At 45.7% G+C, this 20650-nt stretch overlaps 1 protein-coding gene across 2 annotated transcripts in view; it reads right to left on the bottom strand.

Moving 5' to 3' along the window:
• Nucleotides 1-20650, bottom strand: part of LOC141083027 (uncharacterized) — a 120384-nt gene that overhangs the window by 50305 nt on the left and 49429 nt on the right. Inside the window, exon 1 of one of the 2 annotated variants that reach the window (XM_073567174.1) lies at nucleotides 14325-14821. The exons of the other annotated variant lie outside the window; for it this stretch is intronic. The gene's annotated coding sequence lies outside the window, so the exon portion shown is untranslated. Of the gene's footprint in view, nucleotides 1-14324; nucleotides 14822-20650 lie in introns of those variants that run through there. 2 annotated transcript variants of the gene reach the window in all.

Consider the following 20650-nt stretch of genomic DNA (forward strand, 5'->3'; position numbering starts at 1 on the left):
ACGACAGGGAAGGTTGCTCGCCTGTGGCCATAAATACCCTCCCTGTGGTCAAAGAGAGGCTCTAACCATTAACCCTTCGCTTGTCAGACAAAAATTCCAGATACCATGATAGTACCCCTCCCTCAACGGGGGGCCTCCGGACCCCCAGGTCTTCCTCGGTATCGAGCATGATATGCCCTGACCAGGCGATCTGCGTGTACTGACCTGGCCGGCACCCAGGATCGATCCTCCGGGCCATACCCTTTCCAATGGACAAGGTACTGCAACGAACCACGAACCCATCGAGATTGCACAATTTTTTGCACCTCGAATTCCATGTGACCGTCCACTGATATAGGCGGTGGTAGAGGAGTACGTTCCTCTCTTACAGAACCTACCGGCTTAAGCAAGGATCTATGAAAAACATTGTGCACCTTCAAGGAGCATGGGAGACGTAGCTGATAAACCACCGGATTAATCACCTCTGTTATTACATAGGGACCAATAAATTTGGCACCCAACTTTGCTGATGGCAGTTTTAACGTTATATTCCGTGTTCAGAGCCAAACCTTGTCCCCACAATGCAAGTCCTGACCTGGACCCCTCTTCCTATCAGCAAAACGTTTGTACCTTCCCTGAGCCTTTTCAATACTTGCGCGAACCCTTGACCATAAACCACTGATCTGCCTAACCGAATCTTCTACCCCTGGACAATTTGAATCCAACCGCGAAAACTCACCAAAATGAGGCTTTAATCCCAGGTTAATAAAAAAAGGTGACCTACCGGTAGACTGGTTAATTCTAGAGTTGAGCGAAACGGGTCGAAAAATTTCAAAAGTCGCCGACTTCTGGTAAAGTCGGGTTTCATGAAACGAAACCCGACCCTAGGGTGAGGTCGGCCACGAGCTCGGCGACTTTAGCGCCAAAGTCGCGTTTCAAAAGTTTGTTTTCCGCCCTTTTTCAGCCAATCAGGATCCACGGACACTGTGGGCAACGTGATGACATAGGCAGGGGTCACCACCATCTTTTAGAAGGGCATGGAAGTGATTGGCTTGCTTTGGGGGGCGTCACAGGGGGTATAAAAGGGCGTGCACGCCGACCGCCATGTTACTCATGCTGATCTCAGAATAGGGAGAGCTGCTGCTGCTGATTCTGTAGGGAGAGCGTTAGGCAGGGAAGAAGAAAAAAAAAAACTGCTTCTGCTGCTAGCGATTTTGCCTGTACAACACACCAGTCACTGTGTGTGCAGTGCAAGTCGAGGCTATATTTTGCTGGATCAGCTGTGTTGGTTGTTAGGCTGCCTTATAAGGCTTCCTGATAGCTGCATTGCTGTTTTCCCACTGCTCTGCAAACTGCTTTTTTAAAAGCAATCCAAATTTTTTTTTTGTCCTGGTGAGGTACTGAGCGTGCATTTTTTCACACCATACAGCGGTGTACGCTCCTCACACAGTACCGTGTAACGGCTGTTATCACGGCCACAGTGAAGCTACAGTCATATGTAAAAGTTTGGGCACCCCTATTAATGTTAACCTTTTTTCTTTATAACAATTTTGGTTTTTCAGTTTCATATATCTAATAACTGATGGACTCAGTTATATTTCTGGATTCAAATGAGGTTTATTGTACTAACAGAAAATGTGCAATCTGCATTTTAACAAAATTTGACCGGTGCAAAAGTATGGGCACCTCAACATAAAAGTGACATTAATATTTCGTAGGTCCTCTTTTTGCAAAAATAACAGCCTCTAGTCACTTCCTGTAGCTATTAATGAGTTCCTGGATCCTGGATGAAGGTATTTGTGACCATTCCTGTTTACAAAACAATTCCAGTTCAGTTAAGTTTGATGGTCGCTGAGCATGGACAGCCCGCTTCAAATCATCCCACAGATGTTCAATGATATTCAGGTCTGGGGACTGGGATGGTCATTCCAGAACATTGTAATTGTTCCTCTGCATGAATGCCTGAGTAGATTTGGAGTGGTGTTTTGGATCATTGTCTTGCTGAAATATCCATCCCCTGCGTAACATCAACTTTGTCACTGATTCTTGCACATTACTGTCAAGAATCTGCTGATACTGAGTTGAATCCATGTGACCCTCAACTTTAACAAGATTCCCGGTGCCAGCATTGTCCACACATCCCCAAAGCATGATGGAACCTCCACCAAATTTTACTGTGGGTAGCAAGTGTTTTTCTTGGAATGCTGTGTTTTTTAGCCTCCATGCATAACGCCTTTTTGTATGACCAAACAACTCAATCTTTGTTTCATCAGTCCACAGGACCTTCTTCCAAAATGTAACTGGCTTGTCCAAATGTGCTTTTGCATACCTCAGGCGACTCTGTTTGTGGCGTGCTTACAGAAATGGCTTCTTTCGCATCACTCTCCCATACAGCTTCTCCTTGTGCAAAGTGCGCTGTATTGTTGACCGATGCACAGTGACACCATCTGCAGCAAGATGATGCTGCAGGTCTTTGGAGGTGGTCTGTGGATTGTCCTTGACTGTTCTCACCATTCTTCTTCTCTGCCTTTCTGATATTTTTCTTGGCCTGCCACTTCTGGGCTTAACAAGAACTGTACCTGTGTTCTTCCATTTCCTTACTATGTTCCTCACAGTGGAAACTGACAGGTTAAATCTCTGAGACAACTTTTTGTATCCTTCCCCTGAAAAGCTATGTTGAATAATCTTTGTTTTCAGATCATTTGAGAGTTGTTTTGAGGAGCCAATGATGCCACTCTTCATAGGAGAATCAAATAGGAGAACTACTTGCAAGTGGCCACCTTAAATACCTTTTCTCATGATTTGATACACCTGGCTATGAAGTTCAAAGCTCAATGTGGTTACAAAACCAATTTAGTGCTTCAGGAAGTCAGTAAAAAGTAGTTTGGAGTGTTCAAATCAAGAAAATGATAAGGTGCCCATACTTTTGCACTGGTCAAATTTTGTTTAAATGCAGATTGCACATTTTCTGTTAGTACAATAAACCTCATTTGAATCCAGAAATATAACTGAGTCCATCAGTTATTAGATATATGAAACTGAAATAGCTGTTGCAAAAGCCAAAATTGTTATAAAGAAAAATGGTAAACATTAATAGGGGTGCCCAAACTTGAACATATGACTGTATCTGTGTGTGACTCTGTAAGAATAAGTCGAGGACATGTTCTGTTCTTACAGACCTCCACCTTCTAGTTTTGTCTGCTTTTCAAACAGTTAAGTATATTTGCTGTTTGATCACATTCAAAACTATAGAGAGACAGCGTGTGACAGTCCGTGTACTTAAAAAACACGGAGCTTGACAATTTTACGGACACCGGACAGCGGTGTACGTGCACGCTCCTCTCTCAGTACCGTGTAACGGCTGTTATCACGGTCACAGTGAAGCTATCTGTGTGTCACTCTGTAAGGATAAGTCGAGGACATGTTCCATTCTTACAGACCTACACTCTAGGGAGATTCCTATTCTGCCCAATTCTATATACACCTTGTAGTTTGTCATACACTAGCCAATTTCTGCCTGTGACATAGCGGTGTGATATTAACTGGGCCTCACACAATCCAACAGTGTCCACAAGTGTGTTCAGAAATTCTACATCTCCCCTGTCCTATAGTGACATTTTTCACACCTGCGACATTGAGCCTGTGACATAGTGGTGTGATATTAACTGGGCCTCACACAATCCAACAGTGTCCACAAGTGTGTTCAGAAATTCTACATCTCCCCTGTCCTACAGTGACATTTTTCACACCTGCGACATTGAGCCTGTGACATAGCGGTGTAATATTAACTGGGCCTCACACAATCCAACAGTGTCCACAAGTGTGTTCAGAAATTCTACATCTCCCCTGTCCTATAGTGACATTTTTCACACCTGCGACATTGAGCCTGTGACATAGCGGTGTGATATTAACTGGGCCTTACACAACAGTGTCCACAAGTGTGTTCAGAAATTCTACATCTCCCCTGTCCTATAGTGACATTTTTCACACCTGCGACATTGAGCCTGTGACATAGCGGTGTGATATTAACTGGGCCTCACACAATCCAACAGTGTCCACAAGTGTGTTCAGAAATTCTATGTCTCCCCTGTCCTATATACACCTTGTACCTTGTTTTACATTACTATATAGTTTGTGGGATTTTGTGTACATTTTTACCAAAAATGAGGAAGGCTGGTGGAAGAGGCCGTGGAATTGGGCGGGGGTTGCCAGCTGGTAATGATGGTGTTGGTGGTGGATCTGATGGTAGTGGCAAAAGCAAAATAGGACCGAATGCAGGAGGTGTTTAGCCTGCATCATCGTCTGGCTCTACAAGGCCTCGAAGGCTTAGTTTTCTAGTTGGCAAAGTTGGCAAACCGCTTTTAAAGCCAGAACTTCAGGAAAAAGTTTTGGCTTACATTGCTGACTCAGCCTCCAGCTCTATCGCCTCCTCTTCTGAAGTTGTAAAAAATAAAAGCACTGAGTCATCATTGGAGGCTCATGTTCATGAACCACACCTTTCCTTGTGTCCTTCACCCCAACCAAGATTGAAGGATGACGCAGGCCATACAACTGATTACTCCATGGAGCTGTTTTCACATACCATGCCTGGGTTATCAAGTGAAATGGTGAATTACCCAGGCCAAGATGAATCTGACATGGAGTGCACTGATGCACAGCCGCTGATAGATGATTCTGCTGGTACATTCACTCAGAGCACTACATTGTCCTCGCAGTGTAATGAGCCAGATTCTGACCCTGATGAGACTCAGGTGCCCCTTCCCGCATACTATACCACCATACACAGTGACACAGAGGAAGGTGCACATGACATTGAAGAGGAGGTGATGGATGACCCAGTTGTTGACCCAGATTGGCATCCATTGGGGGAAGAGGGTGCTGCTTCCAATAGCTCAGATGAGGAGGAGGAGCATCCACAGCAGACATCGACATCGCAACAGCTGTTATCTGGCAGGTCCGGAGCACTCCAAAGACAGGTTCCAAAACTCAAAAGAGTTGCTGGACAGCTTGTCCAGACGGTCAAAATAGCACAGCGTGCGAGGCCGCAAAATGTCTTCCAAAGTAGGAAGAGTGCAGTGTGGCACTTTTTTGAACAAAATCCTCATGATCAGGCCAAGGTTATCTGTAAGAAGTGCACAAAGACCTTTAGCCGAGGGAAAAATCTGAAAAATTTGAATACCAGTTGCATGCTTAGACATTTAACCAGCATGCACTTGCAAGCGTGGACACAACACCAAACCTCAAGTACCACATGTGCAACTGATAACAAAGAAGGTAGTCAGCAATGCTACATTGTTTCCCCCACTGTAAGCCCACCGGTTAGCACAGCAGCAAATGTTGAGGTGTCGTTGCAAGGCCAAAGCAGTCAGGGAATCCCACTGTTATTTCAACGAAAGACTGAATCTAGGCCATCAGAAAGAACACCAACTCCATCACCATCATCAACCCTCTCTCAGTCCGCCCTGTCCACCGCTAGTTCCACCATATGCAGCTCTCAAGTCCAGCTCACCCTCCCAGAGACTATGAGTAGGTCAAGAAAGTACTCAGTCTCTCATCCGCGAACACTGGGTTTGAACGCCCACATTGCCAAACTAATCTCATTAGAGATGATGCCCTATCGGTTGGTGGAAAGCGCAGCTTTCAGCGAACTCATGGCCTATGCAGTACCACGCTATGACCTACCCAGTCGCCACTTCTCTCGCAAAGCCATCCCAGCCCTCCACCATCATGTGAAAGACCGCATTGTCCATGCACTCAAGCAGTCAGTGAGTGGAAAGGTGCACCTCACAACAGATGCATGGTCCAGTCGGCATGGCCAGGCCCGGTACGTGTCCATCACTGCGCACTGGGTTAATGTGGTGGATGCAGGGTCCACAGGGGACAGCGGTGGTGGAACAGTGCTGCCTAGCCCACGGTATAGGAAACAGTTGGCTGTAGGCGTTCAACCCTCCTCCTCCTCCAGAAGCGAAAGCTCGTCCACAGAGCGCAGTCATACGAGCACTCCATCTGCAGCTGCCACTGTTGCACACGAGGTGTCCCCCTATCGAGCAGCTAGTGGAAAGCGTCAGCAGGCTGTGTTGCAGATGATGTGTTTGGGCGACAGACACACCGCGGAGGTGCTGGCCGAGTACTTTCAGCGACAAACTGAGTCATGGCTGGGCAGTATACATCTTGAGGCAGGCAAGGTAGTTAGTGATAACGGCCGTAATTTTGTGGCAGCCATAGCCCTTTCAAAACTCAGCCACATACCTTTCTTGGCTCACACCTTGAACCTGGTGGTGCAGTGCTTCCTCAATAATTATCCGGAGTTAACAGCCCTGCTCCAGAAGGTGCGAAGACTGTGCGCGCACATCCACCGGTCGCCTGTACACTCCATTCGTATGCAGAAGCTGCAGCGATTGCTCCACCTTCCCAACCACCGCCTCATTATCGACATTGCAACAAGGTGGAACTCCACCCTGCACATGGTTGAGCGGCTGTGCGAACAGAGGCAGGCCATAATGCATTTGTGGGAGGATACACGGGGCCAGGCACTTTGAGAGCAGACATGGAGTTGACAGGTGTGCAGTGGTCGAAGCTGAAAGACCTCTGTAAAGTCCTTCAGTGTTTTGAGGAATGCACATGGCTGGTAAGCGCAGACGACGCCATCCTAAGCATGAGCATCCCACTTATGCGTCTGCTCATGCAAACTCTGACGCACCTTAAGGAGCAGGCATCTGCAGCCAATGTTGATGAGGAGGAAGAGGAGGAGGGAATCCTTGATGACGTTCAGCCATTGTCTGCTCAGGGACCTCTCCTGGACGAGGTGGAGGAAGAAGAGGAGGAGGAGGTTGATGATGGGGATGATTACTTAGGGGAGGAGGATGCATCTCGTGGGGCAAGTGAAAATATTGGCGTGGCAAAGTCTGGTACAGGGCTTTTGCGTGACTGGAGGGATGTGGATTTGCCAGAAAGTGCTCCTCCAACCAGCACTCGCAGTGCATCATTGACACCGGGAACATTGGCCCACATGTCAGATTATGCCTTGCAGATCCTAAAAAGGGACCCCTGCATTGCCAAAATGATGAACGATGACGACTACTGGTTGGCCAGCATCCTGGATCCACGCTATAAAGGCAAATTACACAACATCATGCCACACGAGAACCTTGACCTAATATTGGCTAATAAACAAGCAACTCTGGTAAACCGGTTGGTTGAGGCATTCCCAGCACACAGCAGCGGTGATGGTTCTCACACGAGCCGTACGGGCCGGGGGCAGCTTGGCAGAGGTTCGTGGTGTACACAGCAGAAGTGGCGTTGGAGACAGGGGTTTCATGACAATGTTGTGGACTGATTTTTCAAGTACCGCTCACACAACTGGTAATACTGCATCGATGGAAAGTGACAGGAGACAGCAGTTGTCAACTATGGTTACAAACTACTTTTCCTCCCATATCGATGTTCTCCCACACAGGTCATTCCCCTTTGACTATTGGACCGCTAAACTGGCTGGAATTGGCACAATATGCCTTACAGGAGCTCGCTTGCCCAGCTGCAAGTGTGCTATCGGAAAGAGTCTTCAGTGCAGCTGGATCAATCCTGACAGAAAAAAGGACCCGTCTGTCAACCCAAAATGTGGACGATCTAACCTTCATTAAAATGAACCATGCATGGGTTTCCAAGGATTTTGTCCCACCTTCCCCTGATGACACATAGGGTGACAGAAAAATGGCTTGCTTTGGTCCTCCTCTTCCTGGGACTTGAACAATTTCGCCTTTTGCAACAGCTGAATGTCCAACATCAACATATGCCACTTTCTAAAACTCCATAACTGTGCTGCCTCCCCCCCCATGGCCGGGGTCACCACCTAGCGCACGAAACCGTGCGAGTGCCGTTGCCCTGGACAGGTGGGTAGGCCAACTCTTGGGCGCGGGCACTGGGTCTCTTATAGTGCAATCAAGTGTCTCTGACGGTGGTGGTGCACACCCGCCATCAGACACACCGCCGTACTATGAAGGGCCCAGTGCCAGGGCCCCAGCATTTGCAATCTTTACCTCTCCCTGCTCCTCCGCTGTGTAGTCTGGGCCGTCAAATCCATACTGGGCCTGACACCGTCTGAGCCTGCCTCCTGATCTATAGACATATATTTTGAATGTGTACACTATGCTATCCATAAATGTTATCCGGGGATACGGTACCCTTTCTCACCTTTGTGCAATCACGTGTAATCCATACTGGGCCTGACACCGTCTGAGCCTGCCTCCTGACCTATAGACATATATTTTGAATGTGTACACTATGCTATCCATACATGTTATCCGGGGATACGGTACCCTTTCTCCCCTTTGTGCAATCACGTCTAATCCATACTGGGCCTGACACCGTCTGAGCCTGCCTCCTGATCTATAGACATATATTTTGAATGTGTACACTATGCTATCCATACATGTTATCCGGGGATACGGTACCCTTTCTCACCTTTGTGCAATCACGTGTAATCCATACTGGGCCTGAGAATGGCTGGCGAGCTGTTAAGCAAGCTACAGCACCTGTGGTTTGCACACGTAAGTTTTTCATTTTTTCAGGAATGACGGTTAGGCCTAATTCCGGAACTGCGGTTGACCTGCACTTACTGGGAAATCATCGTTTGCGGGTAATAAATGTAATCCCAGATCCCCATCACTAACGTTGTTCAGCGGGTTATCTGCACCTGTAAGCGACAAACGCTGGCCTTTTCAGTGTAGCGCACATGCAGCCACGGACATGTAAGGGCATGACACACCAGTTATTGGCCAATCTCACGTGCCAATGCCTCGCGTGTCCCTCTAGTAAGCCGGACTCGGACTGTGGGGCATGACGGAGTCTCGTTCGTTAACGGAATTAAGCTTGCAATGTGTTCATCTTTTTTGTTGCTGGATGGTTGAGGTTGCCCGTGTTGAGTCAAATTACGCCGTAGGCTCCACTCCTGGTGGTGCCCTTCTGGACATTCCTTTAAGGTTCAGCTTTGCAACCATACTGCCCACGTAAAACCAACACTTTGCCTTCATGAACGCTGTTTGGAGGGTCGTGACTCGTGGGAATAACGCCGCCCAATCAGTTAACCTGCTAGAGAGATCCTTCGTTGCTCCCAAGCATGACATCACACTCCCTAGGAGGAAGGTAATGCCACTGTGGCGACCGTACTCCTGGGGGCGACACAAGTGCACTGATGCCCAGCCACTGATCGATGAATCTGCTTGTACATTGACCCAGACCACTACATTCCCCTCGCACGCTACACAGCCTGAATCTGACCCTGATTAAACTCAGGTTACCCTTCCCATATACAGTTCCATCTTACACGGTGACAAAGAGGAAGCTGCAGATGAAAGTGCAGGTTCGGCCCACCCACCGTCAGACACCCCACCGCACTATCAGGGGCCCTGTGCCAGTGCCGTCGCCAACGAGTGGGCCCCCCCTGCTTGCTCAGGATCACAGCACTTGCAAGGTTGAAATACTGTGCAGTGAGATGGAAGATGGTGACGACGAGGAGTCCAGACTAGTACAGGGATTCCCTAGCGAGGAGACTTATTTCATTGTTTTCAATGTTGGGACAGCAATTTTTGGGGAGCACTATACTCTGGAGAATGATAGATGGGGCCCACCATACACTGGAACATTCCAAAGGTGGACATCAGACACTGGAGCAGCATTTACAGGGCCCATTATACACTAGAGCATTAGAAATGGGGCCCATTATGTTTAGAGCATTATTTGGGCCCATAAGACAGTGGAGTTTCATCCATGGGGACCAACATATACTGTAGCATTATGTGGAGCTTATCATTTACTGTTTCAAACATTATATGGGACCAATGATTCTGTATGGAGAAATAGATGGGCCTCGTCATGATATGTAAAAAGTGAAGTATTTTTCATTGTACTATACCGCTATTTCTCTGCCGTATCGGAGCATCATGAGTTGTGGTATGTTTTAAAGGGGCGCTCTTTTGCCCAGGGCACATGAAAACCTGGAGCCAGCCCTAACCCCCCACAACTTTAGCCAAATAACCCCCATTTTTCAGTGCGTAACTAGTATTATGAAGTAAATTAAGGTTGACAAGCTTAAGTAATAAGAATTGATGCTTTTGGCATTCAAATGGGCACTGTAGGTGTGTTTCCTGTCCTCCTCTCACTGCCGACTTTATTTCCCCATTGACTTACATTGGGTTTCGTGTTTCGGTCGGACCCCCGACTTTTCCCTATAGTCGGCCGATTTTGCTCTACCCGACTTTTGGAAAAGTCGGGTTTCATGAAACGAAACTCGACCCTAAAAAAGCAAAAGTCGCTCAACTCTAGTTAATTCGGTTATTAAAGGCGAACTCCGCCAGTGGTAATGCATCACACCAGTCGTCTTGCAGTGTAGCAGTCAAACATCGAAGGATTTGTTCCAAAGACTGGTTGGTGCGCTCCGTTTGCCCATTACTCTCCGGGTGATAGGCTGAGGAAAAAGGCAAAGATATCCCCAACTTCCTGCAAAAAGCCTGCCAAAACTTTGCAATAAATTGTGTCCCCCTAACAGAAATGATATTGGTCGGTACCCCATGGAGACGAATGATTTGGGAAAGGAAGTGTTTAGAAAGGACCTTGGCAGACGGTAGTTTAGACATGGGTACGAAATGTGCCACTTTCGAAAACCTATCCACCACTACCCAAATGACGGTATTACCCTTGGAGGGGGGGAGGTTGGTAATGAAATCCATGGACAAATGAGTCCATGGTCTTTCTGGAATTGGCAGTGGTACCAATTCCCCGGCTGGCCGGCAATGAGAGCTCTTAGAATGGGCGCACACCCCACAGGCCATGACATACCCCTTAATTTCTGTACACATTGATGGCCACCAAAACATTCTCTTTACCGCCTCATAAGTGGCCGCAATACCTGGGTGGGCCCCTGTTGTGAGTTCATTTTTCCCTTCACCAATGAGGTCTGATGAACTCCCTCTTCTGGTGAAGGAAGGTAGTGAGGCTGATTACCAAACAGCTGAGCAAGTAGATGATGACTGGGTCACAGGAACTGATGACTGGATATAAGGCAGCCGACGCCCTGCTGCCTTGCCGGTGATTTTCCTGCTGGATTCTTGGAGACCAGTCTGATTTCTGCTTCTCAAAGCTAAGTTTTGCTCTGCCTTTTGTACACTTTAGTTCTGGTTTTGTTTGCCTTGTTTTTTTGGAGTTGAGCCATCCCCGGCCGGGGGTGAGCTGAATTCCATTTTTGTCTCTGATCTGCTGATCTCTGGCTCTGTCTTCAGAATATACCTGAGTGCTGATATAGTCTTTTGAAGCCTAGCGACTTCAGGGCCAGTTTCTCCTATCAGTCTGTTGGTACATTTTTGGATAGGGTTTTTGCGGATTGCAGACAGCAGCTTTTCTATCCTGTCCTATTTAGTTAGCTTGGGCCCCATCATTTGCTCAACCTATCTTTCTATCTGTGTTAGTGTTTTTCATCTTGCTTCACAGTCATTATATGTTGGGGCTGCCTATTGCTTTGGGGTCTGCTCTGGGGCAGTTTAGATTTCCCCTTTCTGTCTTTAGGCTAATTTAGTTCTCCGGCTGTGATCGAGGGGCCTAGGGCACCATAGGAACCCCCCACGGCTACTGCTAGTTGTATGTTGTGGATAGGTTCAGGGTTCTGCAATCCGATAGCTGCCAACTTCTCTGGTTTTCTGGACTTAGCTATTATTTTTGTTTTTTCCTCCTTCGGTGACTCATCCATAACAGGCCCCCAACTTAGAATCGTGAAACTCCCGTAAGAGCTTGGACCGTAAGACCTGTGGTACAAGCAATTTATTAGGCGGTTTGGCCCTTGGAGCTAAAGATTGAGCCCCCACAATCTCTCGCTCCAACTTTGACGAAAGCTCGGCTATCACCACCCCGGGTTGAAGAATGGATGAGGGAGGATCGGGGGCAGAAAGAGGTTCAAAACTCTGTGACAATGCGTCCGCTTTCACGTTCTTAGAACCAGGCCAGAAAGTTATGGAGAACTGGAACCGGGGAAAAAAAAGTGACCACCGAGCCTGCCTGGGAGTCCACCTTTTTGCTGTTTTGATGTACTCCAAATTTTTATGGTCAGTGATAACCGTAATTGGATGTTCTGCCCCTTCCAAAAAATGCCTCCATTCTTCAAACGCCAGTTTTATTGCCAAGAGCTCTCTATTCCCCACATCATAATTTCTCTCTGCCGGAGAGAATTTCTTGGAAAAAAAGCACAGGGTCTGAGATTAGTTAATGTAGACGATCCTTGAGACAAAACAGCCCCCACCCCCACCTCAGATGCATCCACCTCTACCACAAATGGCTGTGATGGATTAGGCAGCACCAGAACTAGTGCAGACATAAAGCAATTCTTCAGACTCACAAAAGCTTGTTTGGCCGGAAGGGACCAATTCTTTATATCGGCCCCCTTACATGTGAGATCGGTAAGAGGTTTCACTATCTGAGAAAAACCCTTGATAAACCTCCGATAATAATTTGCAAACCCCAGAAAACGCTGTAGACCCTTCAGGTCCTGTGGCTGGACCCAATCTGCAATGACTTGCACCTTCTTGGGATCCATACGAAACCCCTGTGGAGAAATAATTAGCCCTAGAAAAGTTAGCTCCTGCACAAAAAATGTACATTTTTCTAATTTAACAAACAATTGGTTCTCCCTGAGTCTCTGGAGAACAATCTTAACATGAGATAGGTGAGACTGTTCGTCTGTGGAGAAAACCAAGATATCATCTAAATAAATGACAACAAAGTGGCCAATCAGGTCCGCAAAAATCACATTAATAAAATTCTGAAAAACTGCTGGTGCGTTGGCGAGACCGAATGGCATCACAAGATTCTCAAACAACCCTTCAGTAGTAAGAAACGCCGTTTTCCATTCATCCCCCTCTTTAATCCTAATAAGATTATAAGCCCCCCTAAGGTCCAGTTTGGAGAACCACTTTGCTCCCGCAAGTTGATTGCACAGATCGGGAATCAGCGGTAAGGGATATGCATTTTTAACAGTGATTTTATTAAGTTCCCAAAAGTCGAGGCAGGGACGCAGGCCACCATCTTTCTTTTTAACAAAGAAGAACCCCGCTGCTATTGGGGAGACCGATGGTCTGATATGCCCTTTACGGAGACTTTCCTTTATATATTCTTTCATGGCCAAACGTTCAGGCCCTGATAAATTAAACAGACGGGCTTTGGGTAATTTGGCCCCTGGGACTAAATCATTGTTGCAGTCAAAAGGCCTATGTGGGGGTAATGCCTCAGCCTCGCTTTCAGAGAACACATCTTCAAAGTCTTTCAGGCACTCTGGAATGCCCTCCAGACACACAGAAGACTCCAAGACAGGTTTTGCAGGGGAAACACAACACACAGCTTTATAGGAACAGTCATTACATTTCAGACCCCATCAGGGCCGGACTGGGACTAAAATTCAGCCCTGGCATTTGAAGTTACACAGGCCCACTAGTCACATGGTGACTATATAATATCTTTGTACACTTGTAGTTTACAAGAAGTGAGAGGAGATTAACACGACTATATAACATGTAGTCACAGCTGTGCCCAGTATTTCAGCTCAGTCCTATTTATTGCTTTTAGGTACAGTACTCCTCCCAAATCTCTGTCCCCTTTTGTATGCATGATTACAGAATTCCTGGCAGAACTTATTGGGCAACCAGACCCCCTGGTCATAGCCGCCCCTATCATACCTCCCAACTTTTGAAGAAGGGAAAGATGGACAAAGACTGCGGCGCGCATAGCGCGCCGCTGCAAATTTTGGCCACGCCCAGCCACATTCATTTCACAACTAGTCACACCCATGTCCACACCTAATCGCACCCATTTAGCACTGCTGATCACACTGACTGGTACTGAGGGCACAGTGGCTGGCACTAAGGAAGAGAGAAAACAGAGAGAGAGAAAAAAGAAAACAGAGAGAGCGAGAAAGAAAGGGGAAAGAAAGAACAGTGAGAGACAAAGAAAGAACAGTGAGAGACAGAGAAAGAACAGAGAGAGAAAGAAAGAGGGGAAAGAAAGAACAGAGAGACAGAGAAAGAACACAGAGAGAAAGAAAGAAGTAAAGAAAAGAAAGAAAGAACAGAGAGAAAGAGAGGAAAGAAAAAGAAAGAAAGAGGGGAAGAAAGAACAGAGAGAAAAAAGAAAGATTAGAGAGAGAAAGAAAGAACAGAGAGAGAAAGAAAGAACAGAGAGAGAAAGAAAGAAAATGAGGGAAAGACAGAACAGAGAATGAAAGAACAGAGAAAGAAAGAAAAAGAGAGAAAGTAATAAAGAAAGATTCTACAAAGATACTATAGCAGCCCGGCTCCCATTGTAGTGCCCACCTGAGCCTCCCGATGCAGGACCTATCATGATCCGCTCACATGGCCGGCATCCCCGATTCCAAGGCGATCCTGCTGTCTGCGCTGTCAGAGGAGGACACAGTGATGGATCTGAAGCATTCCTGGTTCCGTCACAATCTCCTCAAGAAATTCTCATTTCCGGTCAGCTTCCAGCACATCACTTCAGGTGGAACGTCATGTGTGTGTTTTAAAATGCTCCTCGGGGCTCCGCCGTGTACTCCTGTGTCCGTGGGAAAAGCCCGCTTTGTATGCTTTGTACACACTTTTTATGGCATTTTTTATAGGCAGTGCTGGCGTCAGACGGTTCTATGGAACCTATGCGGCCATTTTCCACTTTCAAATCGCAGCTGAATCCCCACAGTGAGCACAGGAATGTCCTACACAGCACCTCCATGCAAGCAAAGATGGCGATAACAGTCACAGTTGCGCAGCACAGGAGGGTCATACTCACTATTTATGTCTGACTCTGACTGCAGAAATGGCGTAAGCAGGATGCAGAAATAATCCTCCAATTACAGCACAGGACATTGCTGCGTTCCAGCGTGAAACGCAAACGTAAATAAGGGACTTTCCCTGCAGCTTCTAACGTGTAGGCGGGGCCAACGTGCGTGTCAAGCTGGAACGCAAAGCTCCTCAAGAGAAGGAGAGTCAGGAACGTCTGCATAGCAAATGCAACTCAAAAATAATACAACACTGTCACCTAGTGGTAAAAAGGTGTATTACAGTGCCTCAAAATGTATGAAGGCTTCACTTTCAGATAGAGTAGATAAAAGTACAAAAGAAAACAAATATTTATATATCTATATTTGAAGATATATACATATAGGTTTTGCATCTCCATATCTATCCATATATAAATATTATATGTATTATTGTATATTAAAATTATAATATATAATTATTAATAATAATTATTATTACTATTATATCATATTATTGTGAATTAATAATAACAATTATTACTATTATATTTCATTAAATATATACGTACAGGTGCTTCTCACAAAAATAGAATATACTCAAAAAGCGAATTTATTTCAGTTCTTCAATACAAAAAGTGAAACTCCTATATCATATAGAGTCATTACAAACAGAGTGATCTATTTCATGTGTTTATATCCGGTAATGTTGATGATTATGGCTTACAGCCAATGAAAACCCAAAAGTCATTATCTCAGTAAATTAGAATACTTTATAACACCAGCTTGAAAAATGATTTTAAAATCCGAAATGTTGGCTTACTGAAATGTATGTTCAGTAAATGCACTCAATACTTGGTCAGGGTTCCTTGTGCATCAATTACTGCATCAATGTGATGTGACATGGAGGCGATCAGCCTGTGGCACTGCTGAGGTGTTATGGAAGCCCAGGTTGCTTTGATAGCAGCCTTCAGCTCGTCTGCATTGTTGGGTCTGGTGTCTCTCATCTTCCTCTTGACAATACTCATGGATTCTCTATGGGGTTAAGGTCAGGCGAGTTTTCTGGCCAATCAAGCATAGTGATCCTGGTGTTTGTAAACCAGAAAACCACAGAAAGAGGAAAAATCCTCCAAAAAATTCAGTTACAAACCAGACAGGCCCAAATGCATCTGCACTAATCCAGGGTGCAGCGGACCCAAGTAAAATGGCAGCTGCACAGGTGCATAAATACCAAATGAAACAGCCAGCCTACAATCAGGGATTGGCCGTGTGGTACACCAGTGCAGAAGAAATAATCCGCATGTGGCAGTGTTCACACAGGGAATGCAGGGCTTCTGGCTCACAGCCTCTTAGTAACACCATATAGGGGGGCTGCCCAGTGCCAACTAGAATGCATCCCGTGTGAACAGAGGCCACAAGTTTGCAGAACCATTTGGGCCCAACTGCACCCTGGAAAAAATATAAAAAGTGCACAAAAAACATATCAATATATGTAAGGTATTGGTTGATATTACGTCCTTAATACGGAAGCTGACAAACTGCGTCAAAGTTCCTTACACTTTTCATGTTTTCATGTTAGAATAGGGACTGACAAGTGTAAGGAACTTTGACGCAGTTTGTCAGCTTCCGTATTAAGGCCGTAATATCAACCAATACCTTACATATATTGATATGTTTTTTGTGCACTTTTTATATTTTTTCCAGGGTGCAGTTGGGCCCAAATGGTTCTGCAAACTTGTGGCCTCTGTTCACACGGGATGCAATCTAGTTGGCACTGGGCAGCCCCCCTATATGGTGTTACTAAGAGGTTGTTAGCCAGAAGCTCTGCATTCCCTGTGTGAACATTGCCACATGCGGAGTATTTCACTGCACTGGTGTACCACACGACCAATCCCTGATTGTAGGCTGGCTGTTTCATTTGGTATTTATGCACCTGTGCAGCTGCCATTTTACTTGGGTCTGCTGCACCCTGGATTAGTGCAGATGCATTTGGGCCTGCTTGGTTTGCAACTGTTTGTAAACCAGGTATTGGTACTTTTGGCAGTGTGGACAGGTGCCAAGTCCTGCTGGAGAATGATATTTCCATCTCCAAAAAGCTTGTCGGCAGAGGGAAGCATGAAGTGCTGGTAGACGACTGCGCTGACTTTGGTCTTGATAAAGCATAGTGGACCTACATCAGCAGATGACATGGCTGCCCAGAGCATCACCGATTGTGAAAACATCACGCTAGACCTCAAGCAGCTTGGATTGTGGCCTCTCCACATTTCCCCAGACTCTTGGACCTTGATTTCCAAGTGAAATGCAAAATTTACTTTTATCTGAAAACAACACCTTGGACCACGGATTAACAGTCCACTTCTTTTTCTCCTTGGCCCACGTAAGACACTTCTGGCGTTGTATATTGGTCATGAGTGGCTTGATACAAGGAATGTGACACTTGTAGCCCATGTCCTGGATGCGTCTGTGTGTGGTGACTCTTGAAGCAATGACTCCAGCAGCAGTCCACTACTTGTGAATCTCCCCAAAATTTTTGAATAGCCTTTTCTTAACAATCCTTTTCAAGGCTGCGGTTATCCCGGTTGCTTGTGCACCTTTTTCTACCACACTTTTTCCTTCCACTTAACTTTCCATTAATATGCTTGGTACAGCACTCTATGAACAGCCAGCTTCTTATCAATGACCTTTTGTGACTTACCCTCCTTGTGGAGGTGTCAATGACTGCCTTCTGGACATCTGTCAAGTCAGCAGTCTTCCCCATGATTGTGGAGCCTAGTGAAACAGACTTCGGGACCTTTTTAAACAATTAGGAAGCTTCTGCAGATGTTTTTTGTTACTTATTCTAATTTACTGAGATAATGACTTTTGGGTTTTCATTGGCTGTAAGCCATAATCATCAACAGTAACAGAAATAAACACTTGAAATAGATCACTATGTTTGTAATGACAACTTTTATTAATCACATGAGTTGCCAAATGAATTTGAAATCTAGTCCAGACATTGACAAGGTTCGAAAAAAAGATTTTTATTTGAAATAATAAATTTATCCTTCAAACTTTGCTTTCGTCAAAGAATGCTCCCTTTGCAGCAATTCCAGCATTGCAGACCTTTGGCATTTTAGCAGTTAATTTGCTGAGGTAATCTAGAGAAATTTCACCCCATGCTTCCAGAAGCCCCTCCCACAAGTTGGTATGGCTTGATGGGCACTTTTGGCGTACCATACGGTCAAGCTGCTCCCACAACAGCTCAATGGGGTTGAGATCTGGTGACTGCACTGGCCACTCCATTATAGATAGAATACCAGCTGCCTGCTTCTTCCCTAAATAGTTCTTGCATAATTTGGAGGTGTGCTTTGGGTCATTGTCCTGTTGTAGGATGAAATTGGCTCCAATCAAGCGCTGTCTACAGGGTATGGCATGGCATTACAAAATGGAGTGATAGCCTTCCTTATTCAAAATCCCTTTTACCTTGTACAAATCTCCCACTTTCCCAGCACCAAAGCAACCCCAGACCATCACATTACCTCCACCATGCTTGACAGATGGCGACAGGTACTCTTACAGCATCTTTTCAGTTGTTCTGCATCTCACAAATGTTCTTCTGTGTGATCCAAACACATCAAACTTGGATTTGTCTGTCCATAACACTTTTTTCCAGTCTTCCTCTGTCCAATGTCTGTGTTCTTTTGCCCATATTAATCTTTTTCCTTTTATTAGCCAGCATCTTGGAGTCACCTTTTCACTGTAGATGTTGACACTGACGTTTTGCATGTACTATTTAATGAAGCTGCCAGTTGAGGACCTGTGAGGCGTCGATTTCTCAAAAACAGTGAAAAATGAGGATGAATAAACTCATGGAGATCAACATCCAACACTGCGGAGACACCATCACATGTTTCTCAACGCAGTGATTCTAGAGCAAATCCCCCATCCCTTATGGGAAATATGTAAAAATATGCAAAACACAAGCCGCGGAGACACCATCACATGTTTCTCAACACAAGCAATGACTAGCCAGGTCTTTCCCCAGGAAGGAACAACCATGGGAAGGGCAGTCTCCAATGAAGGAAACCACCTATGCCAAAACATGGTATCCATCCACAGACAGCTGTTTCGGGGTATTGCCCCTCATCAGTGTGGAGTAGGAAACTGGCCAGTAGGAGCGATGCCTAGTAGAAGACTGTGAAAAATGAGGATGAATGAACTCATGGAGATCAACATCCAACACTGCGGCGACACCATCACATGTTTCTCAACGCAGTGACTCTAGAGCAAAGCCCCCATCCGTTATGGGAAATATGTAAAAATATGCAAAACACAAGCTGCGGAGACACCATCACATGTTTCTCAACACAAGCAATGACTAGCCAGGTCTTTCCCCGGGAAGGAACAACCACGGGAAGGGCAGTCTCCAATGATGGAAACCACCTATGCCAAAACATGGCATCCATCCACAGACACCTGTTTCGGGGTAATGCCCCTCTTCAGTGTGGAGTAGGTAACTGGCCAGTAGGAGCAATGCCTAGTAGAAGACTAGGTTGTTCCTTCCCGGGGAAAGACCTGGCTAGTCATTGCTTGTGTTGAGAAACATGTGATGGTGTCTCCGCGGCTTGTGTTTTGCAGATTTCTCAAAAACAGACTCTAATGTACTTGTCTTGTTGCTCAGTTGTGCAGCGGGGCCTCCCACTTCTCTTTCTTCTCTGGTTAGAGCCTGTTTGTGCTCTCCTCTGAAGGGAGTAGAAAACACCGTTGTAGGAAATCTTCAGTTTCTTGGCAATTTCTCGAATGGAATAGCCTTCATTTCTAAGAACAAGAATAGAATGTCAAGTTTCACATGAAAGTTCTTTTTTTCTGGCCATTTTGAGAGTTTAAGGGAACCAATAAATGAAATGCTCCAGATTCTCAAATAGCTCAAAAGAAGGTCAGGTTTATAGCTTCTCTAATCAGTCAAACTGTTTTCAGCTGTGCTAACATACTTGCACAATGGTTTTCAAGGGTATTCTAGCCATCCATTAGCATTCTTACACAGTTAGCAAACACAAAGTACCATAAGAACACTGGCGTGATGGTTGTTGGAAATGGGCCTCTATACACCTATGAAGATATTGCATTACAAACCAGACGTTTGCAGCTAGAATAGTCATTTACCACATTAACAATGTATAGAGTAGTGTATTTCTGAGTCATTTAATGGTAGCTTCATTGTAAAAAACTGTGCTTTTCTTTAAAAAAAAATAAGGACATTTCTGAGTGACCCTAAACTTTTGAATGGTAGTGTGTATATTTATATACACTCACTGGCCACTTTATTAGGTACACCATGCTAGTAAGGGGTTGGACCCCCTTTTGCCTTCAGAACTGCCTCAGTTCTTCGTGGCAGAGATTCAACAAGGTGCTGGAAGCATTCCTCAGAGATTTTGGACCATATTGACATGATGGCATCACACAGTTGGCGCAGATTTGTCGGCTGCACATCCCTGATGCGAATCTCCCGTTCCACCACATCCCAAAGATGCTCTATTGGATTGAGATCTGGTGACTGAGGAGGCCATTTGAGTACAGTAAACTCATTGTCATGTTCAAGAAACCAATCTGAGATGATTCGAGCTTTATGACATGGCGCATTATCCTGCTGAAAGTAGCCATCAGATGTTGGGTACATTGTGGTCATAAAGGGATGGACATGGTCAGCAACAATACTCAGGTAGGCTGTGGCGTTGCAACGATGCTCAATTGGTACCAAGGGGCCCAAAGAGTGCCCAGAAAAAATTCCCCACACCATGACACCACCACCACCAGCCTGAACCGTTGATACAAGGCAGGATGGATCCATGCTTTCATGTTGTTTACGCCAAATTCTGACCCTACCATCCGAATGTCGCAGCAGAAATC

This window comes from Dendrobates tinctorius, unplaced genomic scaffold (genome assembly GCF_039654945.1).
Source record: "Dendrobates tinctorius isolate UK_male_01 unplaced genomic scaffold, ASM3965494v1 ptg000019l, whole genome shotgun sequence".
Classification (NCBI taxonomy): domain Eukaryota; kingdom Metazoa; phylum Chordata; class Amphibia; order Anura; family Dendrobatidae; genus Dendrobates; species Dendrobates tinctorius.